Below are 27628 nucleotides of genomic sequence, written 5' to 3' on the forward strand. Positions count from 1 at the left end.
CCCTTCCAGAAGATGACAAAGGTGTATGCAGAACATCAGAGGTTACCTTGTGATTTTTATTTTATCTATTTATTTTTAAAATTTCAAGTAGAGATGGGGTCTCACGATGTTGCCCAGGCTGGTCTCAAACTCCCAGACTCAAACAACCCTGATGCACTTGGCCTCCCAAAGTGCTGGGATTACAGGCATAAGCCCCTGCACTCGGTTGTGATTCTTTCACTTAACACATTTATTGATAACTTATTACATGTCAGGCCAGGCCAGGGTAGGCAAAAGTGAGACAAGCTCCCTGTGCTTATGAAATGGAGTCTCCTGTCCCTTACTGTTTGGGGGAGAAGGGGATTAAGTGAACACTTGGAGTTGAGAACAAAAACCCAAAGGAGAAGTCTGATTCTGGGAGGGAAGGGGCAAGATTAGAGAGACCTGGTTGTCGTCTACTCTCTGTTCCTTCCTATCATGTGGCCTGGGCCCAGTCACTTCCTCTCTGTGGGCCTGTGTCCCCCGATCTGTGAAGTGAGAATTACAACACCTATTTCACAGGGCTTTTGTGAGTGTTCAGCGAGCTAGTGTGTTAAGCTCTTACTCCTGTTAGGATTGCTTTGGCCCTCTGTGCCTCAGTTTCCTCACTGATGAGGTCCTTTCTGCCTGATCAAGTCTGTGGCTCAGTCAGCTCCTCACTTTCTGCCCCTCTGGAGGACATCCCATTGGTCTGTCATTCCATTGTGCTCTTCTCTTTGGGAGTATTGTCATATGGTGGTTATTTATATTTATGTGGGCATTTAATGTCTGTCTTTCTCAGACTGTCAGCTCTTTGAAAGGGGGCTGTTGGTTCCGTTCATTGTTCCTGTGTCATGCGTGATGACTGGCACATACCAGGTACACCATAGGTGCTGTCTGCATGGGTGAATGCCATTCTTCTTCTGCTTACGTCTTGGGGATACTCATCAGCTGCACAGAAATGGAGCTCTGAAGGCCTGAGCTTCAGGAATTATCTGCCTGGTGGGGACTGTGCTTCTGGAGGCTTCGGTCGCCTGAACAATAGCCAGGACAGAGCCAACTAGCTGGGCACACCTTTTCTCTACTGCGGCACGCCTCATTGGCACTGTGGGCAGCAGGAAATGGCTGAAATAACTTAAATGATGATGCCCCTTGTCATGAGTTTCCATGGAAACTGAGGGCTGCTGAGCCTGTCACTCTGGCGTAAGGGAGGAATGTGGAAGGCAGCCTTGTGCGGGTTGGTATTTAGATAGAATCTGAATAGGGAGATTTGCTTTGTCTTCCATAAGCTAGTGTAGGCTCATGGATTTTTTTTTTTTTTTTTTGTGGGGTGGGGCTCTTTGAATCACAAAAATAAATACAGCTTTTTAGTGAGAACTTAGGGTATTTCCAACACTGTCATCTTATTTCATCCTTCCAGGCCCCCATGAGGCAGGTGTAACTCCTTCAATTTGCAGAGGAAGCTGAGGCTCAGAGAGGTCCAGTGACTTGCTCAAGTCTACACAGCGGGGCATGGGAGTTCAGATCCACATTCTCGTTGGCCTGACTCTGGGGTTTAGTGGGGGTTGGTGGGGCTTGGGCATGGAAGACAAAGACCCTGCTGGGTGCCAGGCTACTTCTGGAGATGGATGCGGTGGGTGGAGGGTTGTTTGTGTCCTTTCCAGAGTCAGATGTCTGGGCAGAGTCAGGACATCGTAGGGGTGTTGTATTCCCAGGTGTGGAGTGAAAGCACTGCCTCATATCCATTTTCAGAGGTCGTTACTGGGGCTTCATCTGGTACCAACCCTATTAGGCAAGGGAGCTCCTGCGAATTCCCTTGTGTAGCCAGGCTTGGAGAAGTCAAGGATTTGGTTTGGGGCGCCCAGGAAGCCCGAGGCTTAGCCGGGCAGACCTCCTGACTGCTCACTGCCCTGGGGTGTGAGATCTTCCCAGCCACCTCTGGAAGGCTGGACTCTATCCCAGCTCAGTTTTTTTTTTTTTTTTTTTTCTTTTCTTTTTTTTTTTGAGATGAAGTTTCACTCTTTCGCCCAGGCTGGAGTACAGTGGCATGATCTTGGCTCACTGCAACCTCTGCCTTCCGGTTTCAAACGATTCTCCTGCCTCAGCCTCCTGAGTAGCCGGGATTACAGGCATCTGCTACCACTTCTGGCTAATTTTTGTATTTTTAGTAGAGATGGGATTTCACCATGTTGGCCAGGCTGGTCTTGAAATACTGACCTTGTGATCCGCCCGCCTCAGCCTCCCAAAGTGCTGGGATTACAGGCATGAGCCACTGTGCCCAGCCCTAGCTCAGTTTTAAAAATTACAATTAGTAGGTCTTATTTTCCATTATCAGAGAAATGCAGATTCATTCTAGAACCTTTGGAAAAGATAGACAAACCCAAAAGAAAAATACCTCCCATTGCTTACCTTCCAGGGAGCACTGGGCCCAAACTAGCATCTGGTCGCTTTTCTATGAAGATGTCCTATTTCATCTTTAAGGATTATGATCTTCCAGGTGATGGAAGATGTGCTTCATATTTTAAGAATATTTTAAAATGAACCTTATTTCATATTTAATTTATATACATTAAAAGGCACTCATTTTAAGTACATAGTTTGATGCATTTTGACACCTGTATAGACATGTGTAACCACCACCCTAATTGAGACAGAGAACACCTTCCATCACATGAGAGAGGGTTCCCTCACTTCCCTCTGCAGTCAGCAGCCCGCCACCCTCCCCAGCATGCACACACCCTGCCCCAGGCCACCCCAGCCTACTTTCAGTCATCCAGCCTTCTTCCTTGGTTTTAGAATTTCATAAATGTGAAATGATACAGTAGACTGTTTTGCATTCAACTTCTTTTGTGGAACGTTCTCAAGATCCACCCATGTTGTTGCTGGTGTCGGTAGTTTCTTTTCTATGGCCAGGCAGCATTCCAGTGACTGAATATACCACTGCCTACTCCCCCATTCTCCTGATGGGAGATCTTGGGCACATCAGTTTTACCCTCTATATAATGGGGAAACATTACCCACCTTTTTGTGTTTTTTTTTTTTTTTTTTTTTTTTGAGACAGAGTCTCGCTCTATTACCCAGGTTGGAGTGCAGTAGCACGATCTCGGCCCACTGTAACCTCCGCCTCCCGGGTTCAAGCAGTCCTCCCGCCTCAGCCTCGTGAGTAGCTGGGATTACGGGTGCACACCATCATGCCTGGCTAATTTTTGTACTTTCAGTAGAGACAGGGTCTCATCATGTTGGCTAGGCTAGTCTAGAACTCCTGACATCAAATGATCCACCTGCCTCGGCCTCCCAAAGTGCTGGGATTACAGGCATGAGCCACTGTGCCTGGCCACATTACACGCTTTATCAGATTGTTATGAGGATTGAGTTAACATGTGAGTGATGAGAATAATGCCTGGCACGTAGCAGATGCTAAATATCATAGTAATAATAATGGATTGTTGTCTCTTGCTGTGGAACAAACCACCCCAAGGCATAGTGGTGAATACTGTAGGTATTTCCAGTTTGGGGCTCTTGAATAATATGAATGAGTGAATGAATGAGTGAATGAATGAATGAATGAATGAATGAATGAATGAAATAATACAAATGTACACGTGTAGTTGGGCAGCCTTGGTGGCTGTTTCCTTCCTCGAGGGCTTGAATACTGTGTGTCTTGGTGATCGGCTGACAGGCAGCCATTGCCTGTTCTAAGATGGGTGGTTTTCCTTTTGAGGTGGATCCTGGGGTCCCTGGCTGCTCAGTGCTGGCCCTACTTGTTGCCTTGTGTCCTGCTCTGAGTCTGGCTTGGGTCTTGCTGAACTGACCAGCCCATTTAAGCCTCAGGAAGTGGCCTCTGTAGAAAAAAAATGTATAAGCAGCGGGTGGTGAACAGATCAGTGGAGCGCAGAGCCCCAAAATAGATCGTTCTCTGCTAACTCGCCAAGCAAGTGGGGGCAGTGGCAAATGCTTTGCATAATTTCCTACCCAAAAGAAAAGGTTTTACTGCAAAAAACTTTTGGGGACCCCTCCCCTCTCAAAATAAACTCAGAAAGATCCAAGATGTTTTTATTCAGAGCAGCACAAAGAGAGCCAGACAGGCCTGGGGTTCCATCCCAGATCCACCATTTGCAGGCTGTGTGATTTTGGGCAAATTCCTTAACTTCTCTGAGCCTTCTCTTTTCCTGTGTTAACTAGCGAAGATGAGACTAGAATCTCCAATGTGTACGCAGAGCTCCCTTACGCTGCAGAGATGCTGTAAATAGGGAGTGTCTTTTTTTCTTCCTTTTTCATTTTTCCCCTCTTTGCTTGTCCTAGAGCTTATTTTCGGTTTCTCTTAGCTTTGTCAAGTGTGGTGGGGTGTAGGGGGTTGAAATTTGGCTTTCTTGGGAAGATGTTCTAATACTGTCTTTGAAATAATACTCTTCTCCTCTGCAGATCAGTGGACAGGGTGTTGAAGGGTAGGCATAGGTGGTAGGCTTGAATGATGGCCCCCCCAGAGATGTCCATGTCCTGCTCCCCGGAAACTGTGGATATGTCATGTTACTTGGTAAAGAGGACCTTGCAGATGAAATTAAGTGAAGAAGGTTGAGATGAGAAAGTATTCTGGGTTACCCAGGTGGATCCAGTGTAATCACAGGGTCCTTTTAAGAAAAAGGCAGGGCCAGGGGTGGTGGCTCATGCCTGTAATCCCAGCACTTTGGGAGCCTGAGACGGGTGGATCACCTGAGGTCAGCAGTTCGAGACCAGCCTGGCCAACATGGCGAAACCCTGTCTCCACTAAAAGTACAAAAATTAGCTGGGCGTGATGGTGTGCACCTGTAGTCCCAGCTACTTAGGAGGCTGAGGCAGGAGAATCACTTGAACTTGGGAGGCAAAGGATGCAGTGAGGTAAATTTGTGCCACTGCACTCCAGCCTGGGCTCTTTTTTTGAGATTTCATCTCAAAAAAAGAAAAGAAAAGAAAAAGACGGGAGATCAGAGTGAGTAGAAGACAATGGCAGAATGATGGCAACAGAGGTTGGAGTGATGTGCTTTGAAGGCAGAGGGAGAGGCCGCACGCCCACGGTTGCAGACGGTCACTACAAGCAGGTTTTCCCTCGGAGCCTCCAGAAAGACCCAGTGCTGCCAACACCTCGGTTTTAGCCCCGTGAGACTGGTTTTGCCCTAGGAGCTGAACGATGATAAATGTGTGTTGCTTTAAGCCACTGAGTTTGTGGTAATTGGTGCAGCAGCCAGGGCCTGTGTTGCTGTGGTTTCACAGGAAGGTCGCCTCTTGGATGATGGCACCGTTTTTATGTTTCTGCCTTTCTGACCTGGATGGATTGTTTTCAGTCCAGCCTAGGGGAGGTCTGGCTTCCCCGGGGCTTTACCTCGAGACTGGATCTCTGCAGTCAGGCCTCTGGTGAGCCCCTGTGGCCGTGGGAGCTGCAGCAGAGAGGCTTCCTCTCTCGACAGAAACACAGAAGTGAGCTGCCTGCTGGCAGAGACCAGGCTTCCTGTCTGACCAGTCCCTGAAATGCTGCTTCCCACCCCTTACCCCATGAGAGTCCAGGTGAAGATTTGGTGGGGGCAGGGCTGCACTGTCTGATCTCTGAAGTGAACCCCTCCCTGTCTAGCTTGGATTTGTGTTGAAGGCTTTAAGATGACTATTTTCTTGTTTATTTACTTTTAAGAGATAGGATCTGGCTCTGTTGCCCAGGCTGGAGTGCAGTAGTGAGATCATAGCTCACTGTAGCCTCAAACTCCTGGGCTCAAGCGATCTTCCCACCTCAGTCTCTCAAGTAGCTGAGACTACAGACGTGCACCACCATGCCCAGCTACATTTTTTTCCCCCTTATAACAGGGGGGAAAAACAGGGTCTCTCTACGTTGCCCAGGCTGACCTTGAATTCCTGGCCAAAAGCAGTACCCCCATCTTGGTGTCGCAAAGTGCTGGGATTACAGGCATGAACCACTGCACCCAGCCAACTATTTTTTCTTTTGTTTTCTTTTCCTTTTTTTTTCTTCTTTTCTTTTTCTTCCTTCTTTTCTCCTTCCCTCCTTCCCTCCTTCCTTTCCTCCCTTTGCTTCCTTTCCTTCTTTTCCTTCCTTCCTTCTCTCTTTCTTTCATAGACTTTCACTCTTGTCACCCAGGCTGGAGTGCGATGGCATGATCTCAGCTCACCGCAACCTCTACCTCCCGGGTTCCAGTGGTTCTCCTGCCTCAGCCTCCCAAGTAGCTGGGATTACAGGCACGTGCCACCACACCCAGCTTATTTTTGTATTTTTAGTAGAGACAGGGTTTCACCACGTTGGCCAGGCTAGTCTTGAACTCCTGATCTTTAGTAATCCACCCACCTCAGCCTCTCAAAGTGCTGGGATTACAAACGTGAGCCACTGCACATGGCCCCAGCCAACTATTTACTTGTGATTTGCCAGCAAACAGCCTCTGGGGTTGTGACTGTTAGAAAGCACCTCCAGCTTTTGTGGAGCCAGGTCTGGCTGGGACTTGTCGTTGGAATCATGTTTGGATCTCTCTCACGCCTTCTCACCGTGTTCCTCATGTGCCACGTTGGTGAGATAACGGGGTGTGGGAGGGACTGGGCATTCAGATTCAGCAGTTATAGTTAAAGAGCAACACTGAGGCCAGGATGGCTAGGATCCTCTCATAGCTGCCACGTGACCTCTGGCCTTTTTGTCCTTCCCATGACGTCACCTTTCACTGGATGGTGACTCCCTGCATAGATCCCCAAAGGTGTTCATGTCCTAATCCTTGGAACCTGTGATATGTTACATTATGTGGCGAAGGGGATTTTGCACGTGTGATTAAGGGAAAGATCTTGAGATGGGGAGATTCTCCTGCATGACCCAGATAGGCCCAATGTAATTACAAGGATCTTTAAAAGAGGGAGGTAGGAGGTCAGAGTCAGGGAGAAATTGCAGGATTCTGGCTTTGAAGGTGGAAGAGGGGGCCACAAGCCAAGAAATGCAGGTGGCCCCTAGAGCTGAGAAAGGCAATGGGTCGATTCTCCCTTGGTGCCTCCAGAAGGAACTCAGCCCTGCTGATTCCTTGGTCTGAGCCCAGCGAGACCCCTTGGAACCTCTAGAAGGAACACAGTCCTGCTGACTCTTTGGTCTTAGCCCAGCGAGACCCCTTGGAGCCTCCAGAAGGAACACAACCATGCTGGTTCCTTGGTCTTAGCCCAGCGACACCGTTTTGGAAATCAGACCTGCATAATTGCAAGATGGTAAATTTGTGCTGTTGTAAGCCACTAGGTTTGTGGGGCCATCCTGGCCTCAGTGATGCTTACTCGGGAGTGTATTTATTTCCTCTTATTGCTCTAATGTTTTAGATTAGATCTGAGGAGAAACTCTAATCTTTCTTTCTTTCTTTTTTTTTTTTTTTTTTTGAGACAGAGTCTCGCTCTGTCACACAGGCTGGAGTACAATGGTAGGATCTTGGCTCACTGCAACGTCTGCCTCCTGGGTTCAAGCCGTTCTCCTGCCTCACCTTCCTGAGTAGCTGGGACTACAGGCATGTGCCACCACACCTGGCTAGTTTTTTGTGTTTTTAGTAGAGATGGGGTTTCACCATGTTGGCTAGGCTGGTCTCCAACTCCTGACTTCAGGTGATCCACCTGCCTCGGTCTCCCAAAGTGCTTATAGGTGTGAGCCACTGCGCCCAGCCCGAGGTGCTCTAATCTTTTAGAGCTGTAATATTAGGTTGGTACAAATGTAGTTGCAGTTTAATTGTAACTTGCCTTTAATGGCAAAAATTGTGATAACTTTTGTACTCACCTAATAGGAAATATACTCCCGCGTAAGTATCTCCTGAGATCCCCTTCCTTGACCTGTTCGGTACATATTTACTGATCCCCTACACATGCTGGAGACTGCTTGTCACCGGATTGACCACAGCAAGGTCTTGTCCTTCAGGGGTTCAAGCTTTAGGGAGACAGAGACAAAATGACAAGGCTAAGATTGCAGCCTCTGCCTCCTGGGTTCAAGTGATTGTCGTGCTTCAGCCTCCTGAGTAGTTGGGACTATAGGGGTGCGCTACCACACCCAGCTACTTTTTGTATTTTTAATAGAAATGGAGTTTCACCATGTTGCCCAGGCTGGTCTTGAGCCCCTGACCTCAGGTGATCTGCCCACCTCAGCCTCCCAAAGTGCCGGGATTACAGGCATGAGTCACTGTACCCAGCCTGCATTTATTTCTTTAAAATCCTTCTTCCTCTGTGTCACATGAGGGATCAGAAACACAAATACCTGAAGGAAGCTGGACAGGTGACCTAAATAAGAGAAGCAGGCCAGGCGCGGTGGCTCACGCCTGTAATCCCAGCACTTTGGGAGGCCGAGGCGGGCGGATCACAAGGTCAGGAGATCGAGACCATCCTGGCTAACATGGTGAAACCCTGTCTCTACTAAAAACTTCAAAAAATTAGCCAGGCACGGCGGTGGGCGCCTGTGGTCCCAGCTGCTCGGGAGGCTGAGGCAGGAGAATGGTGTGAACCCAGGAGGCGGAGCTTGCAGTGAGCTGAGATCGCGCCACTGCAGTCCAGCCTGGGCGACAGAGCGAGACTCCGTCTCAGAAAACAAACAAACAGACAAACAAACAAAGCAGGTTGCATCTAGCGGACAAATGACAATAAACATGGGCTGCACACTGGGAATTATCTAAGGGTGGTGGGAATAGTGGTTAGCAGGGAACTGGTGCATGCGTGCCTCCTATGACGTGGGCAGATCCTACCTCATGCTGCAGGCTCAGGGTCCACAGATCTGCAGCTGGAAATATAGGTTGTTACTGTGAAATCTCCTTATTTAAAAAAAGCATTGACTCAGCCAGGTGCGATGGCTCATGCCTGCAATCCCAGCACTTTGGGAGGCCAAGGTGGGTGGATCACCTGAGGTCAGAAGTTCGAGCCCAACCTGACCAACATGGAGAAACCCTGTCTCTACTAAAAATACAAAATTAGCCAGGTATGGTGGCGGATACCTGTAATCCCAGCTATTTGAGAGGCTGAGGAAGGAGAATCGTTTGAACCTGGGAGGCGGAGCTTGCAATGAGCCGAGATCATGCCATTGCACTCCAGCCTGTGCAACAAGAGCGAAACTCCGTCTCCAAAAAAAAAAAAAAAGTTGATTCATTGAAACACACAAATAAGCACAGTGATCTTGACCTAACAAAACATGCCTGCACCCTGACGCAGTTCCCAGGCCGACAACTTGTGAAGTCTGTTTCACACTGTTGAGAAACGTTTTATATATATATATATATACATTTTGAGACGGAGTCTTGCTCTGTCGCCCAGGCTGGAGTGCGGTGGCGCGATCTCGGCTCACTGCAAGCTACGCCTTCCGAGTTCATGCCATTTTCCTGCTTCAGCCTCTCAAATAGCTGGGACTACAGGCACCTGCCACCACGCCAGGCTAATTTTTTTTTTTGTATTTTTAGTAGAGACGGAGTTTCACCATGTTAGCCAGGATGGTCTCGATCTCCTGACCTTGGGATCTGCCCGTCTTGGCCTCCCAAGGTGCTGGGATTACAGGTGTGAACCACCGCACCTGGCTGAAAAGCGTCATTTTTTTTTCTGTGCTTGGTGTGGTGCCTCTTCCTTTGCTTTTATGAGCTGCAATTTTGATCAGCGAGTCCTTGGGGGTCAGCAGAGGGTCTTGAGAAAACCTGCTTGTACAACCTTAAGCAAGTTATAAAAGCATAAGACTGAGACTTAAGCATAAGTCTGTTATAAAAGCATAAGTCTGAGACTCAGTTTCCTCATATAGAAGCCAGCCGTCACAGCCTCAGCCTTCTGAAGCTGCTGTGATGATTGAATGATGCGGCATCTTCCGGAGTGCCTGATGAAGTCTGGTACATAGAAGGTTTCAGTAAATGTGAAATCTTTCCCCTTAACTTGCATTCCTTTCTCTTTTCTGAAGGCCGAGACGGGCGGATCACGAGGTCAGGAGATTGAGACCATCCTGGCTAACACGGTGAAACCCCGTCCCTACTAAAAATATAAAAAATTAGCCGGGCATGGTGGCAGCCGCCTGTAGTCTCAGCTACTCGGGAGGCTGAGGCAGGAGAATGGCGTAAACCTGGGAGGCGGAGCTTGCAGTGAGCCGAGATCACGCCACTACACTCCAGCCTGGGCGACAGAGCAAGACTCCATCTCAGATAAATAAATAAATAAATAAATAAATAAATAAATAAATAAATAAATAAATAAATAAATAACAAGGGAACTGAGAAAGGCCAGAGCTGTGGGGCTCATCACTAGAGACCTCTTGCCCAGGTGACATTGCACGTGTCCTGCTCTTTGGCCCCCTTTTTTGGTTTCTTGCTTGTTTGTGTTGGTTTTGTTCAGACCTGGCTTTCTGGGCTCACCCAGGCAGTGGGTGTATAGGGAAGAACAGGTGCCTCCAGAGTGCAGGTTATGAGTCCTGGCCAGTGCCAAGGCCCTGTGGCCACAGAGTGTGTGCTGTAGGTTTGTCTGAAAATAAAGGGCCGGGAGAAAGAGCCGCTGGGAATGAGGTCAGTGAGCTGTGGACACGTGATCATCCGACAGCCCATGCTACATTCACCTTTTCTTGTGCTTTTAAGCCTTTACATTTTTTTTTGAAGCAACACGTTTTTCAGAATAATGAATAATTAAAAGATGAACCACCATAAAATCATCATTCAAATCCAGACCTAGAGTGTTGCCAGCTCCCAGAAGCGTGGTGCATGCCCTCTGGGGCACCCTCCTGTCTTCTCCACCGGCTTTCCGTGCTTCTTTGTTGTTTTACCAACCATGTGTACCACACTCGCCTTTGTCATTCAACAGTGGCTCAGGAGATTTCTTCAATTCAGCTGATACGGAGACTCTGACCTGCTTTTTTGCTGGTTGCGTGATAGCCTGTGGTGTGGCTGAACCACCTTTTATTCAGCTACTCTTCTATACACACGGCTACTCCTGTGTTTTCAGGTTTTCATTTCTTTAGCCAGTGCAGACATTGAGACAAGGGGCCTTATTCTTGATCCATTATTTTGAAAATACCTGCCTATTATAATCAACTCAAATGAATGAGTAAGAATTTAAAAAGAAAATTCTTTCTCCTTCCTCTCCCAAATCCTGGAGGTAAACAGTATTAAGTATTCAGCGTGTGTGTGTTTATATCTTTCCTAGGTGTAAACATACATACATACATACATACATACATGCTTATGTGCAGCTTTTTAAACAAAAATGGGAATGCATGATGCATACCGCTTGGCAGCCTGGCTTTCGTTTTGCGATTTTTCTGGACATCTTTCTCATCAGTACATGTGGATTGTTCCACCTCTTGTTTTTTTTTTTTCCTAGTGACAGGGTCTCACTCTGTTGCCCAGGCTGGAAAGCAGTGGCACAATTATGGCTCACTGTAGCCTCAACCTCCTGGGCTTAAGCGATCTTTCCACGTTAGCCTCCCAAGTAGGTGGGACCACAGGTACGCACTTCTACACCCAGCTAATTTTTAAAATTTTATGTTAAGACGAAGTCTCACTATGTTGCCCAGGCTGATCTCGAACTCCTGGGCTCATATATTCCTCCCGCCTTGGCCTCCCAAAGCGCTGCTGAGATTACCATTGTGAGCTGTACCCCCTCCCCCGGCTTTGTTCTGCCCTTTGTTTAATGGCTGTCAGTGTTTCAGAGTGTGGCTGTGTTTATTTCACCAGTCCCTTACTGGTGGACAGGAGGTGATTTCCAGTCAACCAGAATGGAAATCTCCTTGTATTTGCTTTTTTTTTTGTTTGTTTTTTTGAGACAGAGTCTTATTGTTGTGCCCAGGCTTGTGTACAGTGGTGCAGTCATAGCTCACTGCAGCCTTGAACTTCTGGGATCAAGTGCTCCTCCCACTTCAGCATCCAGAGTAGTAGCTGTGACTACAGGTACATGCCACATACCTGACTAATTTTTGTATTTTTTTGTAGACATGGGGTCTTACATTGTTGGCCAGGCTAGTCTTCTTGAACTCCTGGGCTCCAGCAATGCTCCTGCCTCAGAGGCCTCCCAAAGTGTTAGGATTACAGGCGTGAGCCATGGTGCCCAGCTCGTATTTGCATCTTTGTGTGTGTGTACTGTTACGTGTGTAGGATGGGTTCCTAGAAGTGGAATTCCTAGGTACGCACATTTTATGTTTTCGTAGGTTGTGTCCTATTATCCCCTAAAAGAGGCTGTATCTTACCAACTGCATTCTGATTTCACAGGAGATCATGGAATGAATTCCCTGTGTGAGCAATCCTCTCAAACATTGCTAGTCTCCGGAATAGCCAGAAAAGCATAGGACCTGGCTTTTAATGATGACGAGGACTGCTCCCTCTGCCCTGTCTTTTTTGTATCTGTGATTTTCATTCATTAGTGGGGTAGTTAGTAGTTGTTTTTTCTTTCTTTCTTTTTTTTTTTTTTTGAGACAGAGTCTGGCTCTGTTGCCCAGGCTGGAGTGCAGTGGCGCGATCTCAGCTCACTGCAACCTCTGCTTCCTAGGTTCAAGCAATTCTCCTGCCTCAGCGTCCTGAGTAGCTGGGATTACAGGCACACGCCAACATGCCTGGCTAATTTTTGTATTTTTAGTAGAGAGAGGATTTCACCCTGTTGGTCAGGCTGGCCTCGAACTCCTGACCTCAGGTGATCTGCCCGCCTCGGCCTCCCAAAGTGCTGGGATTACAGGTGTGAGCCACCACACCTGGCCCATTTCTCTATTTTATATTGCCATGATGCCTTTGCCAAAAGTGAGAAGTTAACATTACCATATCACTATCTAAGTTCCAGAATTTATTTGGACTTTAACAGTTTCTCCTCATATGTTCTCCTTCTGTTCCAGGATTCATCCAGGACACCACATTGCACCTAGTTTTTGTTTATTTCCATCGATATGTAGAGGTGTTTCTTTCTTTCGAATTGCTGTAGAGCAATCCATTGGTGACAAGAGCCAATTTGTCCACTCTCATGCTGGGCATTTGTTCTGAGTCCCTTTCTCCTTTGAAGCTGCAGAGGGTGCTGAGGTAGCCATGGGTGGGGAAGGAACCTCTGAGTTGGGCGGGGGGGGGGGCGTGTGTATTTCCAGCCTCGGGAGTGAGTGCCAAATCGCTCTCTAGGGGGCTTGTTTTACCTCTTGGTGGCATCTTCACTAGGTGCCAGGCACTTTCCTGTTGTGGACCCATGAATGAGCAATGCTGTCTTGCCTTCAGGGAGTGGGGAGATTAAATATATAATGGTGGCCGGGTGCAGTGGTTCACGCCTATAGTCTCAGCACTTTGGCAGGCCGAGACAGGGGGATCGCTTGAGCCCAGGGATTTGAGAATAGCCTGGATAACATGATGAAACCCTGTCTCTACAAAAGGTACAAAAATTAGCCAGGCATGGTGGCACGTGCCTGTAGTCCCAGCTACTTAGGAGTCTGAGGTGGGAAGATCACCTAAGCCCAGGAGGCTCAGGCTATAGTGAACTGTGATCATGCCACTCACTCCAGCAGTGTCTTGTGTTTTTCTTCTTCTTTTTATTGAGACAGTCTCGCTCTGTCACCCAGGCTGGAGTTTAGTGATGCTCCTTCTGGCTCACTGAAACCTCCACTTCTTGGGTTCAGGCATTTCTCATGCCTCAGCCTTCCAAGTAGCTGGGATTATAGGCGCATGCCACCACCGCCAGCTAATTTTTGTATTTTTAGTAGAGACGGGATTTCACCGTGTTGGCCAGGCTGGTCTTGGAACTCCTGACCTCAAATGATCCACCTGCCTCAGCCTCCCAAAGTGCTGGGATTACAGGCATAAGCCCCCGTGCCTGGTAAGACTCTGTCTTAAAAAACAAAGAAAAAAAAGTGTGTTGTGTGTGTATATATGTGTGTGTGTATATATATGTGTGTGTATATATATGTGTGTGTATATGTGTGTGTATATATGTGTGTGTATATGTGTGTGTATATGTGTGTATGTGTGTGTATATATGTATGTATATATGTATGTGTATATGTGTGTATATATATGTGGGTGTGTGTATATATATATACACACACACACATATATTTTATATATTTATATATATGAATGAAATGGCAAAATCAGCTGCCAAGGGCTGCAGCTGACTCCAGAGGACCCCAGAGGAGACTGAGGGACACAGTGTGTGATAGTGGAGGGGATGGGAAGGGTGAGGGGCATGAGGCTCCTGGCTGACTGAAGTTACACGCAGGCGCAGAGATGGCGTGACTAGGATGTCCAGGAAGGAGAGGGGAGACGGACAGGCACTAGGGGCCGTGAGGGTTTCAGAGAGCACATGTAGTATGTCCCAGCTGGTGACGACATTGCTCTTCCTAGAACATACCATACACATTTCCATCTTGGGGCCTTTGCATTTACTACTTGCTCTGCCTGGAATAGTCTATCTCAGATATCAGCCCAGATGTCACCACTCTGGGGGGGCCTCCCTGATAACACCTTCTATGAGAGCCCCTCCCTCCTGGTCACCCACCATGCTTTGCTCTGCTTTGGTTTAGTTTTTGTAGCACTTCTGATTGCCAAATGTAATAAATATTGATTTGTCTCTTTCTCCCCCTATTAGAATGCAATTCTTCGATGCCAGGAATTTGGTCTATATTATTCATAGCTGTATCCCCAGCTGCCAGAATAGCGCCTGGCACATTGGCTTTCAACTACTCGTTGTTGACTGAATGGCTGAATGAACGGACGTGACCATCATCATGAGAATCTGTGGATAACAGTGGCAGACATTTAAACACAGGCTATGTGCCAGGCGCTTCACTAACCACTTGGCCACGAACTTGGTCTCCTTAAATCTTTGTGTCAGTGCCACGAGACTGGCCCTGTCGATTTGTCTCAATGTTACAGTTAGGGACAAGGTGGGGTTGGTATTTGAACCTCATCCAACCCCACACTCCAGTTGGGACCCCTGGCTGTGTCCCTGGCCGCTGCTGGGAAAGAGGGAGGCAGGTAGATTTCAGCCCCAAGCTGTGGAGTCTGACAAGCATTTGTCCCCCTTGAGTGGGACTCAGATCCTTGTGTAAGGGGGAACTTAGGCCAGAAGTGCCTGGGCTAGAGGGTAATGGGGACCCCAGGAGGCTCACCCCTCTTGCCCCAATCCTGCCTTCTCTGAAAGGGAAGGAAGGCTCTTACCTTCTAGCTGTCTGCAACAGGAACTGCCGGGAGGCCATGCTAGCCATCCCCCAACTTTGGTTTGCAAAACTCTGAGCCTGGTGGGGAAATGAAGGGCTGGCTTGCTAACCACAAATGAAGACTCATTTGCACAGGCAAAGCGGGGGCAGGGGTGACTCTTCTTGCCCTAGCGGAAGGGACTGACTTCTGCAGGCTGCTGTCTTGCTGGAACTAGTCATGCCCCCCCATTGAGCCTGGGTACTCGGACACAGTTACCGGCAGTGGGCTTTGTCATCCTCCGGCCTCAGTCTTCTCCTTTGATAAATGGGGGGAATAGTGATATTGTGGCGATTCTGTGAAGCTCAAATGAAGAAATGCACGTAAAGTCTTTGCTCAGTGCCTGACTCATGGTGAATGCTTGGGGGGATATTCACTGTCATTGTTACAGTGGCAGCGGTCAGAGGTGGCGGACACCATCAGAGCCTCTCTCCTGGCCTCCGCTGCACGTGGCAGCCACAGTTTAGGAATAATCCTCAGATTAAGCAAAAGAGGATAAGTGAATACTCCCTAATGCATGCTATTCTTTTCCTTTTTGAGCAGAATCTGTCCCCACCCTGCCTTTTTTTGAGACACGGTCTCACTCTGTCACCCAGGTGGGAGTGCAGTGACACAATCACGGCTCACTGCAACCTCTGTCCCCTGGCTTCAAGCTGTGCTCCCACCTCAGCCTCCCACGTAGCTGGGACTACTGATGTACACTACCATGCCCAGCTCATTTATGTGTGTGTATGTGTGTGTGTGTGTGTATATTTTGTGGAGATGGGATTTTGCCATGTTGCCCAGGCTGGTTCCAAACTCTTGAACTCAAGCCATTCTCCTGCCTCAGCCTCCCTTAGTGCTGGGATTATAGGCATGAGCCATTGTGCCCAGCCAGAATCTACCATTTTGATTAGGCTTTTGTGAGTGGTCTGATATCCAGTTGACTGCCTGAGGATCAGACCCCATTCTTGCAAAGCTAGAGAATGAGGCAGAGGCCCGCCATCCTTGGAGCTGGTGGGAGACCCTGTAGGTGACCCATTAGCCATAGAAGAGCAGGGTAAGTGCCCAGATAGGAAGGTGTCAGCGTGCGAGGCCCAGGCAACCAGTGGTCAGCCACTACTTGAAGGCCTCCTGTGTGCCCACTTGCTGCTGGGGCCATAACAGTAACTCAGGCAGACGAGTCACGCTTGTGAGATGTGATGAGGACCTGGAAAGGGGAAGTCCAGAAGCGGAAGGCAGCCTCTCAGAGAGGGGGTGTCTCATGGGGACTTACAGCCAAGGTGAGGGTGCTTTCCTGCTGGCACCCATCTCGCAGAACCCATTCCTTCCCTGACTCTGGTCTGTGAGAAGAGCCCACAGCATGAGGATACCACGTTTGGGGTTCAGCAACCCCAGAACGAAAATCACCCCTTTAAAGAAGGAGGGCTTTACCTTTCTGTGGCCAGCTTTCCAGGCCGAGCGAGCTGCGGGGACCGCAGCCTGGTTGTGCGCTAGAGTCACCGGGCTGTGGAGAAGCTTCTGGAGGACTGGGGCCTTCTTTTGCAATCTGTCCGCACCTTCAAGGTCCTTTTTCCTGGACTGTGGCTCCGGTCAGTACAAGGGTCCTGAGCCAGCATTCTGGCCTGGGTGGCCGTTCCCTGTGGCTGAGGAGGAGGCACCTGGAAACCTCTGGCCTCTCCTATTAATCACTGACAAGGTAAAAAGATACTCCTGCCTGGGTTTTTTTTTTTTTTTTTTTTTTTAAAAATTTAAAAAAATTTTCTTTTTTTTTTTTTTTTTTTTGAGTCAGGATTTCACTTTGTTGCCCAGGCTGGAGTGCAGTGGTGTGATCACAGCTCACTGTACCTTCCACCTCCTAGGCTCAAGAAATGTTCCCACCTCATTCTCCTGAGTAGCTGGGACCACAGGCATGCACCACCAGTCCCGGCTAATTTTTACATATTTTTTTTTTTTGTAGAGTTGAGGACTTACAGCCAAGGTGAGGTGTTGCCTAGGCTGGTCTCGGAACTCCTGGGCTTGAGCGATCATTCTGTCTTGGCCTCCCAAAGTGCTGGGGTTACAAGCATGCGCCACGGTGCCCGGGCTCCTGTGTGTCTTACCTAACAGTTGCCGTTGGTAATGGGAGTGCTGAATGCTTCTGGCATCTGTCTGTCTGTAGAGGCTTACCTGGCTTCAAAGGAAGGATTCATCTTTAGCCAGAAGCCAGCTGGTTCGCTCCAAGGTTTTCTGAGAGGTCATTCAGGGAGCAGCTGCTGGAACCTGGGAATGGAGACAGGAGGTAACTGGACTTAACTTGTGTCCAGGCCTCCCACTGCGGGCCACCCCCACAGACTACGCTGGTGTCTTTGGCATCAAAACCCAGCCAGGTGGCCTTGAGTGGGTGACTTCATCTTCCTGGGCTGTCTCTGGAAAATGGGGCTTTCTTCCCAAGATTGGCGGGAGGATTAAAGAGATGCTGAGGCCAACTCTGACACCTATTAAATGGTCCATAAGGGGACCTGATTTGTTCTTTGTCCGAGTAGGTGTTTCTGCCCTGAACTTGACCTTGGCAGGGCTCGGTATTCTGCTGGCTGCTGGCAGAATTGCGAGGGCGGTCTGTGTGAGTCTCGGCCCAGGAGCCAGTGCGGGTGGTGTTGGAGAACTCTGGGTCTGCAGCTAGACCGGGAGGACTCAGACCCCAGCTTGGCCAGCCTGCCTGAGCCTCAGTTTCCCCTTCTGCAAAATGGAGGTATGATGATGGTGGTTACTTAGGGTTGTGGGAGAGACTGCTGAGATGATTGACAGAGAGCACTTGTCACTTGGTTGATAGACCCTGGATCCGCAGAGTTGCTGCTGCTGCTGCTGTTAGGGGTTTCAGAGCTGGGGATCCTTGAGAGATGTTCCTGAGAGAAAAATTCTGGTAGGACCCACCTGGGCCAGGGTGAGATCTGAGCAGGGCAGGGATGAGAGCCCACTGGACCAAGGCATGGCTCCCCTTTCCAACGGCTCCCAGGAGAGGGACAGTCTCCTCTAACATAACCTCCTGCCAGTCCCCAGAGCTTCTTGGCCATGAGCTGAGGAGTTTTTGTTTGTTCCTTTGGTCTTTTATGGCTAACTCTGGATTCCTCTTGGGTGGATGGGGAGGCAGCCTTGGTCCATTGCGGAACTGGGTACTACTGTGAAAGTGCGAAGTCCTTGCTGGAATCTGCTCTCTGGAGAACAGACCCCGTGGGCAGGGGAAAGGCCCATTGCCCACCTCCTGGTGTTATGAACACTGTTTTTCTCAGTGGGAGGAGGTGGAGGTGCCCAAAGAGGAGGAAGTGGCCTTCCAGGTGCCACTTACTTGGTTTGGTGTCAGCTCTACTATTGGTTCACTGAGGGACCTTGAACAAGCTCCTTGTCTGCTTTGAGTCTTAGAATTTTATGTCTGCAAAATGGATATAATAACGACTCTTCTGTCATAGGGTGGCTGGCACGAAATGGGATAATTTAGGTGAAGCAGTTAATACAGTGCCTTACGCACAGCGAACACTTAGTAAGTAGCTGTTATAATGATAATGAAGATGGCTGGGTGTGATGGCTCACGCCTGTAATCCCAGCGCTTTGGGAGGCCGAAGCGGGCAGATCACCTGAGGTCAGGAGTTTGAAACCAGCCTGGCCAACATGGCGAAACCCCGTCTCTACTAAAAATACAAAAATGAGCCAGATGTGGTGACCCTACTCAGGAGGCTGAGGTATGAGAATCGTGTGAACCTGGGAGGCGGAGGTTGCAGTGAGCCGAGATTGTGCCACTGCACTCCAGCCTGAGCGATAGAGCAAGACTCTGTCTCAAATACAATAATAATAATTGAAGACAATAAGAGAACCACGTTATTACCTATATTAGTGTCCAGTGGCTGCCGTAACACAAGTGCCACAAACTGAGGGACTTAAAACAGAAATGTACTCCCTTGCAGTCTGGAGCTTAGAAGTCTGAAATCAAGGTGTTGATAGGGCCATGCTCCTGCTGGAGGCTCTAGGGGAGGATCCTTCCTCGCCTCTTCCTGGCCTCTGCTAGCTGCTGGTGACCCTGGGTGTCCCTTGGCTGGGGGATATGGCACTCCCATCTCTGCCTCTGTGTGTGTCTCTATCCAAACTTCCCTCTTATAAGGACCCTAGTCTTGGGTTAGGACCCACCCTGATCCAGCATGAGCTCATCTTGACTACATCTGCAAAGACCCTATTTCCAAAGAAGGCCACATTCACACATACCAGGGACTGGACTTCTATGTACCCTTTTGGGGGATGCGATTCAACCCTCAACACTGCCCATTTATACTTTCTTTCCAGGGCCACCAAGGACAAGACCAGAGCCATTTTCATCCTGAATTGATATCAGCTAGTGTTTTCATACCCTAGGGACTTTCCACATGACACAGCTGACCCAATCCCTGCATTTCTCAGATGGGGAAACTGAGGCCCAGGGAGGTAAAAATGACTCTCCCAAGGTCACTGGATCGTGGATCTCCCGGTGACCCGTATTGGCCCGCGTGTCAGTCATGGGCTCGTATTCCCACTACTGGAGCCAAGAGGTTCTTGCTGTCTGCAGGGGAGAGCACTTTGGATCCTGGCTTCTCATTTCATCCCTCCCTGGGTAGTGGTTAAGAGTGCAAGCTTTGGCCGGGCGTGGTGGCTCAAGCCTGTAATCCCAGCACTTTGGGAGGCCGAGACAGGCGGATCACGAGGTCAGGAGATCGAGACCATCCTTGCTAACACGGTGAAACCCCGTCTCTACTAAAAAATACAAAAAAATTAGCCGGGCCTGGTGGCAGCGCCTGTAGTCCCAGCTACTCGGGAGGTTGAGGCAGGAGAATGGCATAAACCCGGGAGGCGGAGCTTGCAGTGAGCTGAGATCCGGCCACTGTACTCCAGCCAGGGCGACAGAGCGAGGCTTTGGGCCGGGCAAGGTAACTCACGCCTGTCATCCCAGCACTTTGGGAGGCTGAGGTGGGTGGATCAGCCGAGGTGAGGAGTTTGAGACCAGCCTCGCTAACATGGTGAAACCCCATCTCCAGCAAAAATTCAAAAATTAGTCGAGCGTGGTCGCACACATCTTTGGTCTCAGCTACTTGGGAAGCTGAGGCGGGAGAATCGCTTGAACTCAGGAGGCTGAGGTGCAGTGAGCTGAGATCATGCCAATGCACTCCAGCCTCGGCAACAGAGCAAGACTCTGTCTCAAAAAAGAGTGCAAACTTTGGAGCCCAGCCACTCAGGTTCAAGTTCTGGCTCAACTCTTGTGGCCTTGGATGAATCAGTGACTCTCTCTGCTTCAGCCTTCCCACATGTGGAAGGAAGACAATCATCTCAGCCGCACGGGAGTGCACAGGTGTCAGGACCCCTGCCGTGCACACCGGCATGTACTTGGTGCTTCTGTGTATGTGGTTTCCCTTCCCTTTTATCCTCTTTGGTTTTCTCTGAAGCCAAAAGGTCCTTAGTAGGAAGTTGAGCACCAGCATTCTCCATGGGAAGACTCAACATCAGTTAGAACTCTAGAATTTACTCCAGGCGGTTAAAGTTAAGGTAGTCGTCTGTATTCTCAGAACCTCTTTTGCTGTAAAAAGCAAACAAAAACAAGAAAAGACAAACTAGCAAACTCAAATAACGAGAATACATATACATGCAGTGCTGCTTTGGATGGAAGTCAGAAAAGCGTGTGATCAAATGAAAGGCTCTTCTGCCAGTGCTCAGACTATCTCAACTCCTTGCTGACATTCCTAGGAATTGTGGTCCCAGCTGGCTTCTATAGCTGTGTGACCTTTGCCTTTTCCAAACGAGCGGGCACCCTGCAGGCCACTTCCTCTGGGTTTCAGTGCCCAGCTTATCAGGAGGCTGCATGAACGTCTATTTCTAGCTGGGCGGGAAATAGGACGGGTCCTGGCAGAAGGCGGAGCCCAGAGATGGCTGGTAGATAATCCATTGGGAGGGGTAAGGGATGCTCTCTGCAAGGACCCCCGTGTTGTGGGTGCCACAGCAAAGCATGAACGCCAGGCGGTGCCCAGGGAGCCTGAACCAAGGTTGGGAGCGTGGTTTCCTTCTCAGTTCCCTTTCCGTCTTCCTGATTATGACAAGAACATCTGTTCGGTACCAACATGTCTTTTTTTTCCTCCTTGATACTGTGCATTTTTTTCCATTGGAATTTTTGTTGAGATAACTGAAGATTCACATAAAGTTGTAAGAAATAATACAGAGAGATCTCATGTGGACGTTACCCAGTTATCCCCAGTGGTAATGTCTTGCAAAACTATAGTACGATATCACAACCAGGATATTAATATTGACAACATTGATAGAACTCACCACCAGTCTTACTCAGTTTTCCCCCGTTTTCCTTGTACTTGTGTGTATTTCGTTATGTACAATTTTATCACATGCATAGCATCCTATATTTACCATCATAGTCAACAGACTGAAGCAATGTAAGGATTTCTTAGTCACTCCTTAATAGTTACACCAACTTCATTTCCAAAATTTTAACATGTCTCTCTTTGAAAGATACGAATTTTTTTTTTTTTTTGAGGCAGAGTCTGGCTCTGTCGCCCAGGCTAGAGTGCACTGGCTTGATCTTGGCTCACTGCAACCTGCACCTCCTGGGTTCAAGTGATTCTCCTGCCTCAACCTCCCAGCTTCCCAAGCAGCTGGGACTGCAGGTGCTCGCCACCATGCCTGGCTAATGTTTATATTTTTAGCAGCAGTGGGGTTTCACCATGTTTCCCAGGCCGGTCTTGAACTCCTGGCCTCTTGTGGTCTGCCTGCCTTGGCCTCCCAAAGTGCTGGGATTACAGGCGTGAGCCGCTTTTGCCAGCCTGAAAGATATGAAATGTCTTTATTAAAATATAACTTGCAGACATAAAAAGGAATGAATTCATGTCCTTTGCAGGGACATGGATGAAGCTGGAAACCATCATTCTCAGCAAACTAACACAGGAACAGAAAACCAAACACCAAATGTTCTCACTCATAAGTGGGAATTGAACAATGAGAACACATGGACACAGGGAGGGGAACATCACACACTGGGGCCTGTTGGCAGGCGGGGGCAAGGGGAGGGAGAGCATTAGGACAAATAGATAACGCTTAAAACCTAGGTGACAGGTTCATGGGTGCGGCAAACCACCATGGCACATGTATGCCTATGTAACAAACCTGCACGTTCTGCACATGTATCCCAGAACTTAAAGTAAAATAAAAAAATACATAAATAACATAGATGTGGTAAAATGCACACATGGTGCATGTAAGGCTCAAGGCTTTAAGTGTGGGTCCACCTCTGTGGCCATTCCTTGGGTCCCGGTGACCCAGTCCTCTCCTTAGGTGACACCACTCTGACTCTTGTCTCCATCAGTGAGTTTTGCATGGCTAATTGGCTTTGTGCCTGTCTTAAAGGCTTCTTCTTTCCCTTTATGACTCATAGAACCAAGCCGGGGGTTTTGCTTCCAGCAGACAACTGTTTCTAGGTAGAATTTAATAATACTGTCCTGTTTCCACTGATTTTTTTTAATTTTGCAGTTCCTGTTGTATATGGTGAGTGTGACTGGTTTTCTTTTTGCCAAAAACATAAAATCATTCTTAACATACATCAATTCAGGTGAAAACAGTGAGTTGATTTAAAGAAAACTTCAGATAAATAGTATCAGCAGTAGGCAGATACAACAAACCTTATAAGATTGATAAACAAATGTTTGTAGTTTGAGAAATAATGTTATATGGCTCCAAACCACCCCCCAAAACTGGTCAATCCATGTGTGGGGGAAAAAAATTCTCTATATAGTCTTGGTATAATGAGAGTTTTCTGTGTAATTTTGATGTACAGTACTGGTTTAAAGAGAAGCAGAATTAGCCTATTAAAATATTAATAGGCTGTATATAAAGTAATGAGCCCTTCCTTTATTGCCTTAATAATTTTTGTTACATTTGCACACCACCAGTACTGTTTTATGTCTAATACTTATTTTAATATTGATTCACTATTTTTAAACTTAATTTTATATGGAAAAGAAACTTGATTTCATAATTTAGAGGTGCCAGGTGTGTATTTTTTCAGTATGTTTTAAAATATGCTACAGTTAAGACATTACAAAGGGTGGGCACCATTTAAATTTAGTTTCCAGCAGGAGGGTGAAAACACCAAGTTTTAATGACACTAAAATAATGAACATTTAGGCTGGGCATAGTGGCTCATGCCTGTAATCCCAACACTTTGGGAAACCAAAATGGGAGGCTCACTTGAGGCCAGGGATTTGAGACCAGCCTAGGCAACATAGTAGGACCGTGTCTCTACTAAAAATAGTTAGCCAGGTGTGGTGGTGCATGCCTGTAGTCTCAGTCACCTGGCTTTGGGAGGCTGAGGCAGGAGGATCCCTTGAGCATAAGAGTTCAAGGATGCAGTGCGCTGTGATTGTGCCACTGCACTCCAGCCTGGGTGACAGAGCAAGACCTTGTCTCCAAAAAACGTAAAGAATTGTTTGATGGGCCATGTTAGGGGTGTTAGTGGTGAGCACATAAAGGTCCTCATTTTCTCATTGTCTCCTGAGTTTGGAAACGATTGAGAAATGAAACATCGGCAATCAATGAAGGGTGATGAGATGGCTGCCTGGAGAACACGCTTAGAATTGAGCCCTGACACCTGGCCCCTGACCTGCCCACCCTGTGGTGGCCTGGGTGGATGCCTATAGATGTCTCAGAGCAGCAGTCCCCAACTCTTTTGGCACCAGAGACTGGTTTTGTGGAAGATAACTTTTCCGTGGGCCAGGTTGGTTTGGAGGGATAGTGTCAGGATGATTCAAGGGCATTACATTTATTGTGTACTTCATTTATATTATGACTACATTATAATATATAATGAAATAATTATACAACTCACCACAATATAGAATCAGTGGGAGCCCTGAGCTTGTTTTCCTGCAACTAGACAGTTCCATCTGGGGGTGATGGGAGACAGTGACAGATCATCAGGCATTGGATTCTTATAAGGAGTGTGCAACCTAGGTCCCTCACATGTGCAGTTCACAATAAGGTTTGTGCTCCTATGAGAATCTAATGCCGCTGATGATCTGACAGGAGGCGGAGCTCAGGCAGTAATGTTTGCTAGACCTGTTCACCTCCTGCTGTGCGGCCAAATCCTAACAGGCCACAGACAGGTACCAGTTTATGGCCTGGGGGTTGGGGACCCCTGTCTTAGAGGCAGCTCCCCTCCGAGTGGCAGGGAACAGGGCAGGGCACGTGGTCCCTTGGGAGTGGATCCGACTAGAACAAAACGAAACTGCTGAGCTGCGTATCCTCAGTTCCTTTTTCCAGAGATTGGTCCCTTCCTCCTTTGGGGAGGGAGAGTCCCAGAGGGGAGAGAAGCACCAGTCAGTTTCTTCAGCATCACTTAAAACTCTTATCCATCGAGTAGTTCTGCATTAGTATGAAGCATTAGAATCACTGACCAAATTATCTGAGCGTAATGATCTGGGAAGAATCTCTTCACATGGAAGCAGGATACTGGTTCTCCCCTTTGCTATCAGTGCAGCCTCAACAACTCTGTTGTTTATTATCTTTTTAACCAAGAAGATAAGGGCAGACCCATGTTCTATCTGCAGGCCGAAAAGTGAAGTAAGTTTGTTTGTTTGTTTGTTTGTTTGTTTATTGAGATGGCATCTCTGTCGCCTAGGCTGGAGTGCAGTGGCACAATCTTGGCTCAGTGCAACCTGCGTCTCCTGGGCTCAGGCCATTCTCCTGCCTCAGCTTCCTGTGTAGCTGGGATTACAGGCATCCAGGCACTCACTATCACGCCCAGCTAATTTTTGTATTTTTAGTAGAGACAGGGTTTCACCACGTTGGCCAGGCTGGTTTCAAACTCCTGACCTCAAGTGATTTGCCCACCTTGGCCTCCCAAGGTGCTGGGATTACAGGCATGAACCACTGCTCCTGGCCGTAAACTTTACCTTTTGCAAAGATTTTTTCAGATATATCTCTATGGGGTGTATGTTCTTTTTCCATTTTATAGATGAGAAAATAGACAGTAAACCAGAATAGAGGCTTCTTCATACAGCCCGGAGAGGAAGAGCTAGATTTAACGCATGCCTGCTAGATCCTTCTAGAACTGGGCTCTTTCTGCTCTACCGTGTGTGCCTCAGGAGCCCCTTTTGTCATTACGTGTTCTGCTGTGCATGTCACCTATTCCCCCAGCTGCCATGTCAGACGCTGCTACGTGTGTGAAATAACCTAACACCTTTGGTTTTTCTTAAAGCAGCGTCCTTGGCTGAGGTCAATAAGCAATGCTGGGGCTTTTTACTTAAAGTGAAACCACCAGCAGCTGGGAAGGTGGTGTTGCAAGGTGGTACAGAAAAACATTCATCCGGCCGGGCGCGGTGGCTCACACCTGTAACCCCAGCACTTTGGGAGGCCGAGGTGGGCGGATCGCCAGGTCAGGAGATCGAGACCATCCTGGCTAACACGGTGAAACCCCGTCTCTACTAAAAATACAAAAAAAATTAGCCGGGTGTGGTGGCAGGCGCCTGTAGTCCCAGCTACTTGGGAGACTGAGGCAGGAGGGGAGGCAGAGCTTGCAGTGAGCCGAAATCGCACCACTGCCTCCAGCCTGGGAGAGAGAGACTCCGTCTAAAAAAAAAAAAAAAAAAAAAAGAAAACCATTCATCCTAGGAGCTAAACTCACCTCGGTGGAGCCCTCCTGGGACCAGGTGGTTTTTATTTCATGTTATTTCACTTGATTTGCACAACAACTCAGTGATAGGCATCACTGCTTATACAGAGGGGGAAAGAGCAAAGAGAAGGGACATGACGTGCCCAGGTTCCTGTGCACCCCTGGGGCGCACAGCCAGGATTTGAACCAAGGTCTTTGAACTCCAGAACTCCCTACAAAGGGAGGCTTTCTCGTCCTCTTCCCAGGTGAGCTCCAGTCTGCAGAACTCAGCCAGGATGCACGTACTCAGAGAAGCCTTTCTTCCCCTTGCTGGGGAGGAGCCCCAGTGTGGACTCTGTTGCACTCCTGATATGGATGGAGATGTGGATTTGCACGTATCTCATGCCAGCCTGGACAGGGCCTGTCCTCCCTCCCAGACTCGGAGCTGTCTGAGGGCAGGACTGTGTCTCTGCAGCGTGGCATCCCTAGCGCTCAGAGTGGGCTTCTGTGACTGCCTGGTTGACTGAATGACTGAAAGTCGGGAAAGAGGGTGGGTTATGTGTGGGAAGGTGCCCAAGCCTTCTGTCTGTTTGTTTGCTTGAATATGTCTTGAGTTTCCAGAGAGAAATTTTTGTTAAGTAGTGGGAGGAGAAAGGAAATGGGAACTTGAAGAACAGGGTCATGGTCCAGCCAGCACAGGGGTCGGTGATGTAAAGCGGGGAGTGAGAGGAAGCTATGAGATGTCTGGAGGGGCCAAAAATTCCCAAGGGTGTGCCAGAAGATGATGGGTGGGCGGGAGGGCCAAGGGGAGGATGGCTGGAGTGGGGTGCCAGCCTTTGAGGCTGACTCCAGGGTTCTGGGTGTGTGGGAGGTGGTTTACAGGGGGGTGGGAGTGGAGGGATGGGCGGTGGGGGTGGGGTGCACCTGGGAAGACCCAAGGTGATGCTGGGAAGGGGGTGGGGTTGTGCAAAGATGAAGCCTCATTTCTGTGGCTGGGTTATCTCACTTTCTTCAAGCAGGAAACTCAGCCACTGAGCCCCACCATGGAAGAGTGCATGGCCTGAGGTCTGCTGACCACAGCCTACTTTGAGAATAAAGTGTTGTTTTAGTCACTGTGTGCCCTTGGCAAAAATTTGAACCAGTGCAGATAAAGCCCTCCTTGACCATCGTTTGCCCATCTCCTTCTCACTAGTAGTGCCTGTTTGTCAGCAAGTTGGTGGAAATCTTTTGGTACTCTTTCTCACACCTTTACACACACACATGCACACCTACAAATAGGCACATTCCTTCTTAGCTGAATCCAGTACATTCCTGCAAACACACTGGAGAGGAACATTTTTGGATTGCAATATATTACATCGTATTACACAGAGACAAGTGCTGATGCATTACCAACTGATTGAAACACCCAGCCAATTTCCTTAGTATCACTTAACAACCTTAAGTACCTAAAATCAGCCCACCAATATTTTTGGCATGAATACAAAGCATCTACAGCAACAAATAACCAATTTTTGGGTGCTTTGATGAACTCATTACTAAGCATGTTTGCAAAAAGTACATAGGATACTATACAGTAATGGTTCTGAATTGTGATATTCTTCTATCCCCCAACTACCTGGTACTGTAATGGAAAAGACAATGAAATGATCTGTTAAAAATACTAAAGATTCATTTACATTGGACCCTGGTTGGTAGTTTGCTTGTCAGAAGCAAATGCTAGGATGAAAGAAGAACTCAATAGAATGGGCAGGATGCCAGGTTTGATGTGCTGTTCATTGTGCATCAAACTGCTTCTCTTCCATTGCAGACAGACATGCGTCCCCCCCCCCCCCCCCCCCCCCCCCCCCCCCCCCCCCCCCCC

General features: G+C 48.3%; 1 protein-coding gene across 3 annotated transcripts in view; it reads left to right on the forward strand.

Moving 5' to 3' along the window:
• Window positions 1–27628, forward strand: part of PLCG2 (phospholipase C gamma 2) — a 202430-nt gene that overhangs the window by 44524 nt on the left and 130278 nt on the right. The window contains exon 1 of one of the 3 annotated variants that reach the window (XM_023226895.3): window positions 16469–16818. The exons of 1 other annotated variant lie outside the window; for it this stretch is intronic. The gene's annotated coding sequence lies outside the window, so the exon portion shown is untranslated. Of the gene's footprint in view, window positions 1–16468; window positions 16819–17832; window positions 17851–27628 lie in introns of those variants that run through there. One more of the 3 variants, XM_031934483.1, reaches the window with a different exon arrangement.

Source organism: Piliocolobus tephrosceles, chromosome 17, assembly GCF_002776525.5.
Source record: "Piliocolobus tephrosceles isolate RC106 chromosome 17, ASM277652v3, whole genome shotgun sequence".
Taxonomy (NCBI): domain Eukaryota; kingdom Metazoa; phylum Chordata; class Mammalia; order Primates; family Cercopithecidae; genus Piliocolobus; species Piliocolobus tephrosceles.